Source organism: Taeniopygia guttata, chromosome 1A (assembly GCF_048771995.1).
Source record: "Taeniopygia guttata chromosome 1A, bTaeGut7.mat, whole genome shotgun sequence".
NCBI classification, from domain to species: Eukaryota; Metazoa; Chordata; class Aves; order Passeriformes; family Estrildidae; genus Taeniopygia; species Taeniopygia guttata.
This window is the reverse complement of record NC_133025.1, coordinates 33,016,205-33,028,409: the sequence shown is the minus strand read 5'-3', so window position 1 is coordinate 33,028,409 and position 12,205 is coordinate 33,016,205. Positions and strand designations below refer to the sequence as shown.

Here is a 12,205-nt window from a genome sequence, read left to right as displayed (position 1 = left end):
CCACAAGGGCTTGAGACTTACAAGGATGGTGCCAGTATGAACTGTATTGGTACTGAGGAGCAGAGATACAGAAGTACCAATTTAACTCAGAATTTTTCGAGAACAGATATTCATCTGCTCCAAAGCTTTTTTCCTGCTATGTGCACAGAAGAGTGTTGTGCTTGTATTATGCCTTCCAAGTACCTGTGAAGCCTCCTAAAGCTCTCTTGTTGAGAAGATAAAAGAAAGCCCTACAGAGGTTGTCCTTGAAATAATATCGCTCTCTTTGCAATAATAATAACAATGAGCAGGGAGGTTGGACCAGATGACAGACCCACTGTGGTCCCTTCCAACCTGACCCATTCTGTGATTCTGTGATATTAAGCAACATTCTATGCTACACATTCATCCTGGCAATCTGACCTCCTGCTGCTATGAGAGATTCTCTTTGAAGAGTTCCTGCCCCGGGGCCACATTTTTGGGCAGCAGCAGCTTGGAATCCTACCCCAGGGCTATGCTTTTGGGCAGTAGCAGCAAGGAAATGGTGCTTATCACACCTCCACCCGGGCTCCTCGGCCAGGGAAGAATGCAGGCTGCTGGGCCGGCTGAAAGGCTTGGGAAAGTGCAGCCCTGCTGTTTCATGTCAACATTCCTCCCCCTCTGCCTTTCCCAAGGTCTCCGCAGAAAATCCTTTTTTGTTCTTATCAGTTCAAACAAGAACAATGAATTCCTCAAGCTCGAAAGAATGTGACAAGGTGCCAACAAAGCCAACCAGGAAGGTGATGTATGGTCTATAGGCTGCAACTCCAATAAATCACTTCACAAACATGGTCCAAGGAGAGTATTCAAACAACTTAGAGCCTCTATTTCTAGTTCTCCCTTTCAGATATTCACCTGCCAAGTATCCTGGATAAAAGTAGCACATGTAATGCTAAAACACCTCACGATTTTTGCTTTTATTACCAGGAATAGCTGATTGAGCATCTAATCAAATTGAAATTACAGTGGTGTGTCTACACACCCTTGCTGAAGGCAGATCTGCAGTTTCCATTATAAACTCCTATTTGCGAGTTTACAATTGCCTCACTGAACACAGCTTGGTGCACACAGCTGTCAGCCAGGGAGCAAATTTTTAAACTACATTCAGAAATAATTGTTTGGCTCTCTTAAAATCATACTAATGTTTTGTAAAAAAACCCTGAAGTTACCATATCTGGTTGCTTTTTAGTATGTATCTTCCATTTTTACAAAGAAACACTGATCTAGTCAACTAGTCTGACTGGGAAAATAAAAGAGCAATGACCGACAAATTCAGTCACAAAAAGAGAGTTTAGGAGGTGCCTATTCTGGGTGTGCAAGGATTCAGATGTCTCATTCCTTGCTTGAACAAGGTGCCTTTTCACCAGAATTCACATGATGCCCAACACTGAATAAAGTACAATTGTTTCATACTAGATTACACACATGATTGTGAAAACTCCCAGATCCAATGGCAAGCAAGTGTCTAAGATGCTCAGCCCACTCATGGGCTCTTTACAAGCCAGCGACTGCAACAAAGTGTGCCTAGCCTTGCTATGAGTTAGGAGCTCCTTAGTCTGGTTTTGCCTGTGCATTCTTACTGCACAGATGCAGCTCCCAGCCCCATGCAGGCACACTGCATATGCAGGAGCTGCTCAGCAGTGCAGGCAGCATGCACGGGCTCTCTCTAAGAGCCTGGATGCTACTGCTGGTATGTAGAGCATAGATCTGGTCACAGAGAGCAAACTTTCTGGAACAGCCATCCATTATTCTCCATAAAACTTTCTGATGTATCACTAAGGTTGGAACATCCAAACAATAATTGAAAAACTAACAGGTGTATAAAATGGTCCACACTGTGGATCCTTTTCTTGACCTGAGACTCGCATGTTCTTCATGGGGTCAGCTCAGTGTGGAAGGAACACAGACTGATCGCAGAGGGCGAATGTGCCTGCCAGAACCAAGGCTCCCCACTGGCAACAATCCTGCACCACTGCTCTCACCCAAGGCAGAGGGAGATAAAGGCTTACAGTTGGCAGTGTGGATTTGTCACACCTCGTCAACCCAGTGCCTTACCTGTCTGCCTCAAGTGTAACACCAACAAAATTTTTCATGTTTATATAGTTGAGTGCTGTCTGCCTGCAGCTCCTCACTGTGATGTGGAGTCTCACTGATGCAGACAGCATCTTCATGACAGATGGATTTTTGCTATTTTACATCACCTCAGCTCAGGAGATGCACTGCTTGGCAAACACTCCTACACTCAAGTACTGCTCCTGCTCCATCACCTACCTGCCCCACCAGCATACAATACCATTGGGATGTCAGCTGCAGCAGGTACACTAAATCTGTGCATAAGTCTTGCCTATGTATCCTCAGAAAAGAAAGCACCACTGTATCTGCTGCTATTAGCCTATGGCAACCAGACTTGGCTGGATTTGCTAGGTCTAATTTGGCTGTACTTGCCATCTAGTGAATAAGAGACATGGTTAGGATGAAGAAATAAATCTGCCTGATGGAGCACAATGTTCTTCAGATTAACTTTTACTGCTTGTGCAAGTAACTGATAATGCACCAGTAAAAAAGCTGCAGAGTACTGAAAAGGCTGTTACATCTCTGTAATGAGAAATCTTAGTACAGCTCTGGATTACTACATTTTTCCTAACAAATGGGGAGAGTGGCACTGTGTGTGGCTCCTGCCTACTGTTCACCTCTTAAAATGGCTTTGGTTGAAGCAAGACTTTGTCTTCCACCTTTAATAAACAGACTTGTACATATCTGAAGAAGCAGTTTTATTTAGCTATGCACACGTATGTTCCCCCCACCCCCTTGAAAAAGATCCCTGCCCTAAATTCATATTTTGTACAACACACCAAAACATTCAAGTAAGTAATTTATATGCTGGGTTGAAACAGCTTATTTGGATCTACTGCAGTCTGCCGTGAATGTTGTATGGGTCAGGAAAATGTCCTCTTCAGAGATTCGCATGTAAAAATTATTCCAGCAGAATAGGAAGTATTCCCTTCTGACATTCATCTTGCCACTCGCACTGACTGGATTAGCACTTGTAGGCACATACCTAAGTCTGGAAATACTCATGAATAAAAATACTGCTGGATGATGCCAATCAAGATCATCATTCCAGAAATGTAGCATTTCTGATGGGCAAGGTGTAGCTACAACAGGGGTGAGACATGGCACAGAGCTCAAGCTCATTTCCTCACTCTTCATGATCAGGCTGAACTCTATTCTGCCTTGGTGGGACTTCGTAAGAGGCAGAGAATGGAGGAAGAGAGAAAAGGCTGTGCTACTGGGGCCAGCAAGGTAGTTTATGAAGGCAACAGTTCTGGCTGGGAGTGTACAGGATGCTAAAGAGGAGAGAGGGTGGCAATGAAGGCTGATTGAGGAACAGTTGGGAGCTGCGAATGAAAGACTGGTGCACTAAATTCCGTGATAGGTCCTGTACTTGGTGAGTACCTGGTACTTGGTGAGTTTCTTAAACCCTCAGATGCTGGAGCCAAATGTATATATGAAAACATTAAAATACATCACCATAAAATTACTTCTAAAGGAAAAGTTCAAAATCCTGAAGGTAAATAGAAATGCAGCTCCCCTTTTAGATGTCCTGTGATTTTCAGCCGTTCTCATGAAGACTGGTGAATATGTTCTTTTTGAGAAGAACTTCTGTACAGAAATTACAAACTAAAAACACTAAGGTACCTTTCAAAATCACATTTTTAGGTTTTATACAGGAGAGCTTTTGATGTTTTAAGAGAGATTACAACTAAAGGGCAAAGAAGAGAATAACCAAGGCACATAGTTTGTACATTATCACTATACATTTATATTTTATATTCCTTCAGTGGCTCTATTTGCTCTACAGTCTGCTGGCCCAGTAAATGGAAATTACAAAAACATAGAGCCTTTTGAAGTATAATATATAATTTTATGGTACTCAATTCCCTTTTGTCTTTTAGATTTTGTCTTTTAATTTAGACCTTACTTAATTCTTAATCTACACCACATAAAGATAAAAAGAGCCTAAACTCCCCTGAAGTTAGCTCCAGCTTTCTATTAAATCCCTTCTTTTTCTATATCTAGCTTGAAGAACACTGAGGGCATTTTAGCTAACAGACAGTATGCTAATCTATTTCACGTCAACTGCACAATGTCTTAACACATATTACAAGCAGAGATGCTCTTTGGCATCCTCTACTCTCAGCTTGGCACAAATCCCCCAGCTCAAGAAAGGCTCCAAATGACAAAAAAACAGATGTCATAGGCTGGGGTTGAATAAGTAACCTCTTATTATGAATATTACCTCTTGCACCTAACCGGGCATATTCTGCTGCAGCATCTTACTTAAATAAATATTTGCATAGTAAATTAATATACATTTTTATTACAAACAAAATATGAAGTATGGGTAATTACCATTTTCACCTTCTGAAATGGTGTCAAAAAATGTCACGTGACCACCTAGCAAAATTGCGACTCCAAAGTAACCTTTAACAAAATTTGGTATGCAGTTTACCATGTACTAATTTTGTGGAGAAACTAATTTTCCACATGACCTAAATAAGCACTTTCATCTGAGGGGAAGGAGGATGAATAACGGAATCCTGCTTGTTGCCAGTTTGAAATCACGGTGCTCTCAGATGGACTTCCTTCACTGACAACTGACTCTACCAAGCACAGAGACCTCACTGAGCTTCCAAACAGTTGGAGAGGACTGCAAAGGTCTCTCATACTAAAAATGAGTGGCTGGTAATATGGTATGCTTGATCCTCTCAGTTACAGCAATGCCTTGTTTAGTTGGTTACTAGTATCCTGTTATTAGTAAAATGTCTGCATCATTATTCAGATCTCAAATACTTTCTTTTCTCCATTACCTAAAAAGACGAGAATGGGCATTTCTGTTGCACTATCAAGGCTAGTATCCCTTCTGAAATGGGGCAAAGGTAGGGAAGAGGGTATGTGTAAGACTACCACATAGTGGTATTTCCCATAATAGTACCTCAGTTTTCAACTATTTATGGCTCTGGTACTTCCTGAACCTAAGCTGTGGTATAGAATAGCCCAAGAAAAAAATTACTTTCTTTGAACCTATCCAACTAATCTTTGAATTTCCATAAAAACTTTTAGTTTCTGCAACATAAGGGGTTTCAATATGCCTTATATGATACAGCATCTTCATTTATTTCTTTCAGTCCTAATAGGTGCTACTTTCATTAAATGACTCACAGTTCTGCTACCACAAGAATGAATAAACATTTCCCTTTCTCTGTGCCACTACTGATTTGTGAGATTCTCTAAATGCATCGTACGCACAATCATCTTCCCTCCTGGCCAAAAAGCTCTGCTCTGTTAAGATTCATCACCTGAAATTCATTCTACACCTCCAGCTGTTTGGGTTAGTAATAATTCCCGCTTTTCTGAGGTCATGCAACACATGCAAAGTCACCCTGACTTTGCCCTTTACAACTGAATGGAGCTGTGATGCTTTTCCGGTGATAGTGTGAATTCGGGCATCCTAAAAATTCAGTATGTCCTTTCAGCACACTGCTGAAGGAAGAAGCCTCTTGCTGTCTCAACTTCCCTGTGTCAGTCACATAACTTTGCCCCAAACATGGCATAAACTATACAGCAATGGCTTGAAACTTGGTGCCAACTGATTCCTTTTGTCTCTTTCCTCCTCTGGCTTGTTGATCACAACCCTTTCCTGTGACTATACAGAGCATAGCACATTTTGAAAACGTCTGCACTGGAATTGCCACACACCAAGTCTCTGTTCATCCCTGTAAAATATCTTCTCAACTGCAACCTTTCCTTGGGACCCCTGGCTTCCCCAAAAGTTCAATCTGCAGAAGGCAGGGCAGATAAGGCAAAATGGGACAGGTATGCACGTTTTGTCTTGATCTCTTTATAAGTCTACAGAGATTAACCAGAAAAAAATAAAAATATACCCTGCAACTGTTTTACTGAGTTACCAGAGTTTTCAAGACTCCAGTTAAGCATGAAGAGTACATAATATCACTATTAATTTTTGTTTATGGTTCCTTTCCTTTATAAGTAAAGCTAAATTAGTTTTGCAGCAGCACACCTTTGCCCTGGGCTTGTCTAAATTGCTCCTCACAACATTCCAGTTGTTTTGGGAAACCCAGGATCTGTCAAATGGTAACACAGTCTTTCTGCTGTTAAGCTGTCCCCTTCAGCCAAGGAGACAGGAGCCTGTAGGATCTGGTTTCCTTTCTGACAGCTGCAGTAACTGGACCTAAATTGGAATTGGAGTAGAATTTTGTGGTGAAAATGGAATCACTGTCATCACATTGTCTCTGCAAAGAACTCAGGACAGATTTGGGCACTTGACAGATTTTTATGTCCACTAAATATCTGCTATTCTCCAAAGTGGTAAAAATTGGGGAAATTAAACCACCACTGAGCTACATGAACATGACAGAGGCAGTGTTTGGCAGCGTTTTTAAGCCTTATATTAACCTGATTATAAACATATTTTTGAAAATGTGCAACTGTTCCCCCAACTTTATCTGGAAACTCTGTAAAATACGACATAAATCTATCTTGGCATGTGCTCAGTTTCACAAATCACTGTTCAAAGATTTCATGATTCCAATGCAGAAGTTGATGCAGGATGAAGGACCCTGCAGATAGCAAGACTGATAGATTTCAATGCTGTTCTTTGTTGTACTTAAGACTTTCTATACTCCTCTGAGCAAAACAGTGAACATATGTTTTGCTTACTACAGAAAGAGATATTTCTGCCTTGTATCTATTCCAGTTTAGGTCACAAACCTTTATAGAAATGCTCAGACTTTACTGCAGTAGATAAAGACCGTGTTTTCAAATGCTATATGGCACAAAAGGCCTGCTAGAATATGTTAGAAAACATCTCTAATTCATGCATTTCCACAGACATAAATCAGAGAAAAACCCACACATTGGTTTTGGGGTGGGTTTTTGATTTTTTGTTTGTTTGCTTTTGTGAGGGGAAGAATAAATTCATAGAATCATTTACGTTGGAAAAAACCTGTAAGATCATCGAGTCCAACCATAAAAGCCAGCAGTGCAGTAGGTATTTTCTTGCTCATTGGGATCAAATCCAGTGAATCCTAGTGTAATTTCTACTGAAATATTACCTGAAATTCAGCCTGTCCACAAGTCTTTCAATGTATTAAGTACACTTCATTATTTTTATCTAACACTCAACATTTGGAAATGTTTGAGTATTAATACAAAAAGCTTTTCACCTACAGAACTTATTTGCAGTGTGCTAAGTAAGAGTTGTTCTCTCTCACAGACACATATGTGGGTGCAAAGATATGTAGGATAATGGAAAAATAGATTATATATACATATACATTATATATACATTGCCATGGAATTGAAGATGTGCTGTCATAGGACAAATCATCCTATACTTATGTTCATTAAAAATACTAATATTTCCATCCAGTGCTCAGAAAATTTCTCCAGCAGTGCACTACTATTGGCAAATCTAAAGCAGATAAAGGACAAACAAAAAGCACACAGAAACAGCTACATTTTCTCTGCATATAAAAGAAATTATAATATTGATTTGTGTCATGTAAAAAGATATCAAAGTTGGGAGATACAACTCCTATATGGGGGTCTCAGACACTTTATAGCCTTCAAAATACACATTCTTTACTGTAGAATATGTTAGAAATACTATTTCAGCTGAAATTTCTTGTTTTTTAAATATTAACTATAATATAGAAGCATACTGAACTAAAAATTAAGACCTTAAGAGCAGTGAGTCAGAATACAAATCTGTCTCTAGAGTGGTGCCAACTCAGACAGCAGCTAATAATGGCTGCTGAGGAAAAAACATGTGGCAAATATGGAATGATATTTCCTGCATTTTTAAAGTGGGAGATGGCATTAATTCCATTGAGTTTAAAAACACTTTCTGTACAAGGCCTGTAAAAGTCCTTTTTCTGTATCTTACTTTTTTCTTTTAATTTGTCTAACAGTTTTGTAAGCCAATTTACACATCTGACATAAGGAACTCTATGATAATGAGCTCAACAATCTAAAGGTGTTGTGTGAAAAAATCCGTCTTTTTGCTTGTTTTACCTAAATAATTTCTGTTGGTATTCTAGCTGTTTTATTTCAGAAAGCTAAAAATAATTCTTTTTCATTCATGTTCTATACGGAATTAATTAAATGTACATGTCTGGGTTCTATTTCTTCTTAGTTTCTCTCCTATTTTCAGTTGAGAAGACCCAGTCTGCTTATCTCCCCTTGTGGGGAAATAATTCTATACCTTTGAACAATCTAACATTCATCTGCACTTCTTCAGATTCATTATTATATGGACTGTTCAAATCCATTAAAAATCTAAGTGGGCCACTGATTTATCCATGCCAGAAGTATACATGACATTTTTTCCTCTTTTCCTTTTGTAGCAATTATAAATATTTTATTCATTCTTCTGACCAGTGCCATCACAAAACAGATATTTTTCAATAACTATTCATCATGACTCCAAGTTCTCTTTTCTGTTTGGCAATAGCTGCCTCAAGGCTCCCCTTTGCAAAGCCAGAGCTGCTTCTCATCATCTTGAACACAACACAAAGCACTGCCAGGCCCTTCAGTACCAGGAGTTCCCTCTTCACCTGCTCACCATCTACTTAAGCATTAACTAATTTTTTTTAGCATAGCATCAATAATGCATAACTTTGCATAATTTGTTTCAATATAATTAATTTTAAGCATCACAGATCCCATCACAAGACCTGCTGGAAATATAAAGGTACCTCTTCTCCACTGTCAAAATACCCCAGGACAGGACCTTTTCTCTCATTCCCTGACCATATAATTCCTTTAAGGCGCTCCATGAATAACACTTAAATTAACTAGTTTGGAAAACAAGACACACCACATTGATTGAACCATCCTGAGCCACATACTTAATAGTTTTTTTTTCAGATAATTCCAACAGGTTTGTGACATACAATTCCTTCCTAAGAAAAGCTTACTACTTCTCCTTAGAAATGGCAACCTCTTTGTAATCCTTCTAAAGTAATTTTGATAGTTGGTATATACATACTTGGAACACTTAAGATGTCTGTAAGCAGTCTTCTTGCTGAGTCAAAGTCACTTCACCCTATTGACCCTTCCTTTTAACCTCAGTGTTATGTTGTACTTACTTATGAACCCAGATATGACAAAGGAGAAATTGCAGTGAAGTAGAAGAACAAGGATCTTTTGGTAGGACATCTTTGCCCAGTATGTATGTATGAATTTTATATATGGTCTTTTTACATAAGAGAATTTGAGGCTCCTTTTCCAAAGGATAAATAAATGCCCCTTGCTCTGGAATTGTGCATTCACATACAGACCCAATGATGGGTGACGGAGTATTGCTGGGCTTTAAAGACTGGTTGACTGCCTTCCATTAAATGAGTCCCTGGTATCAAATTCAGCTCCTTGTAGACACTATTTCTTGGTTCAAGTACACATTTTTGAGGATTTCAGAGAAAAGTCTCCAGAGACTGTATTTAAATCTACCTTTCAACAAGTGGAGCAGTGTGGAACAACCTGCAATTCTTCTACCCATGATCAAATTTTTGCTTCCCTGCAAAATACTCTTTCAGAAGCCATTTATCCATCACCTTTAATTAAAACCATTAGCTTCAATAAGATATCTATATTCTAAACAACTGTAGTTTTTGTCAATATTGTTAATCACCACTTTAGGTCATTGCTTTTCTATATTAGTCAAATATTTGTATCATCATTCACCTAGCAAAAACTGTGGCAAGAACTGTTTTGCAAGAAAATTAATTTAGTGTCTTTGGGCTTTTTGCTGTTACTGAAAGACTATGACCTAATAATTATTTGGTTGGAATTCTACTTCCAGGAATACCTGTGAGGATTATTTCAGGGGTTCATTTCTAGTTCTTATATGTTTAATTGTCTAATTTGTAGATGTGATCATTTTCTAAGTACCATAAATGGCAAACACAATTATTTCCTGAAGTGAATTTGCAGGCAAAGAAAAAGGAAAGCCATTTTTAAAAATCATACTAGAAATGTGTTTTTAATTGTAGATAAAAGCATCCTCAGCAGTACTAAAATAAAACTAGAGATAAAATATCTAAAGTGGCAAAGGCTAGGTTCATAATTGTTAGATATTGGCTATGTTTAATGAAGCTGTAAATGTTATGTGATAAATATTAGTTTAGGCTTGGCCTTTTCAAAACTATGGAAAAAAAAAAAAACCAAGGCAAATGCACCTATTTGTTTGCCTATTTGTTGTTCACTGCATAGTGTCTCTTGCATATAAAACCGTGAATAAATGAGCAGCCTTCACTTCTAAGTACATGAGGTTTGAAGACAGAGTCTGGGACAAATGCTACTCTGAATTACTCCCTTTAAACTCCTGGCAATTTCAATAGCATCATAAGCTCTCACCTATCACTGTCAGGTGTTTATATTCTGTAGATTAAAAAATAAAAGGCAAAGAGCATTCAAGATAGACAGATATAGTCATATATGTCAGATATATAGACATATACAGTCTGTTACAGTCTTCCTTCTACAGGATATTTGGGCTGCATATGACATAATGCCTTGCACTGACATCAAGATTCCTAAAAAGACGAGGTTTGGTTATGGGAACTGACTAATGACCCTGCCAGTAGCACCTACTACAATTCTGGTAGACCTCAGCATTGCTGCTCTTCAGTTTTCTGATGATTTATTCCAACTTGCAAAAAAATCCCAAAATATGAAAGCCAACAGTTTTTAAAAATAATGAGTGCAACATGCTGGAATCCTCAATTAGTATAAAATTTAATATCTTATCAGAATTATTGCAGCTTGGTGCAGCTAAGAAATCTTGTGCAAATCCTTCTCTACCTCCACTCACAACCTGGCTTCAGCTCATAGAACTTAGCACCTTTGCCAGAAGAAGGTCTGAATAACACAGACTTCTAGATTATTTTAAAACATTAAACTGTGTCTATAAATCTTTCCATGGGAATAAAAATCCACAAAAGACAAAAGGCATTTTGCCTGGTTTTGCCTTGGATAGTAATGAAAGGAAATTACAGAATCAACTCTAGAACACAGAGGCAAAGCTTTCTTTAACTTTAATTTCTTTAACACAAAGTCTCATCTGTGGAATGCTGGAACTGGAAAACTGAAAGTCTGACTCAATGTAAAGCACTTAATTGTAATTAGATGTGAAAGTGAGGGGTATCTCTACTATACTTCCTGTCCTGGAACTTTAAATGGAACATATGGCACAAGTGGGTGGAGGGCTTGTATGTGAAAACACAGATACAGTTTTCTTTCAGAAAAGAAGATGAAGAGTAACTCACTGATCAAATGATGGTAGAAACACACAGTATACCAGATATGGTCAAGGAATGCCAGCATTTTAGCAACTGTTGATTAGTTACAGACACCTAAACTTGCTTACAATTGTTGATTATCTGGTATCCATTAGGGTTAAACACATTACAAAGAATCAACCCATCTCTATTGAAAGGAAGGAAACAAATTAAAACTAGAAAATTGTATCTAGACTCTTAGTCAGCCTTTCTAGCTGGTATTATTAAGGGGCAGAAGTATGTTGCACTCTTGAGTACCTAAGATAGGAATGCCATCTAAACACCCCCTGAGTGATACTCATGTGTGGTTTGCTGGGTAATGATGCTTGAACAAGTTCTGAGTTATTTCCTTTACCCCTTAACCAGGGACACTAATAGCAGAAATATTCTGTCTCATTGCTCTTATATAGAGTTCTCCTCCTACACCAACAATTTAGTCAGAGGGCGCGTCAGTGGGCAAAACATGCTCATGACTACTTTCTTTGCTTCAGAAACACTTGCCAAATTGTAATGGCAAAAGTTCTGCATTTGCCTTTTGGGCTGAGTGGTCAGAGGCTCTGGAAACAAGCCAATGTACATTGGGACAGCTCTGCTGTGAGCATTGTCTTCAGGATTGCTCAGTACAGCTTCCCACACAAATAATCTTCAACAGTGGATAACTTCACTGAATCTCCATTCAAATGCACAACTAAAGACACAAGAATTGTGAGAGTTTTATCCATAAACTATAAGCTTTCCTCTAGAATTTTGCCTTTTTTATGCCTCTCAATTTGTAATTTATTCCATCCCTCCTTTAAGCTTCCCTTCCTCATTCTGCTTCCTCA

General features: G+C 38.6%; 1 protein-coding gene across 1 annotated transcript in view; it reads right to left on the bottom strand.

Moving 5' to 3' along the window:
• HMGA2 (high mobility group AT-hook 2) overlaps window positions 1–12,205 on the bottom strand; it is a 110,198-nt gene that overhangs the window by 62,468 nt on the left and 35,525 nt on the right. The gene's annotated exons all lie outside the window — the stretch shown is intronic.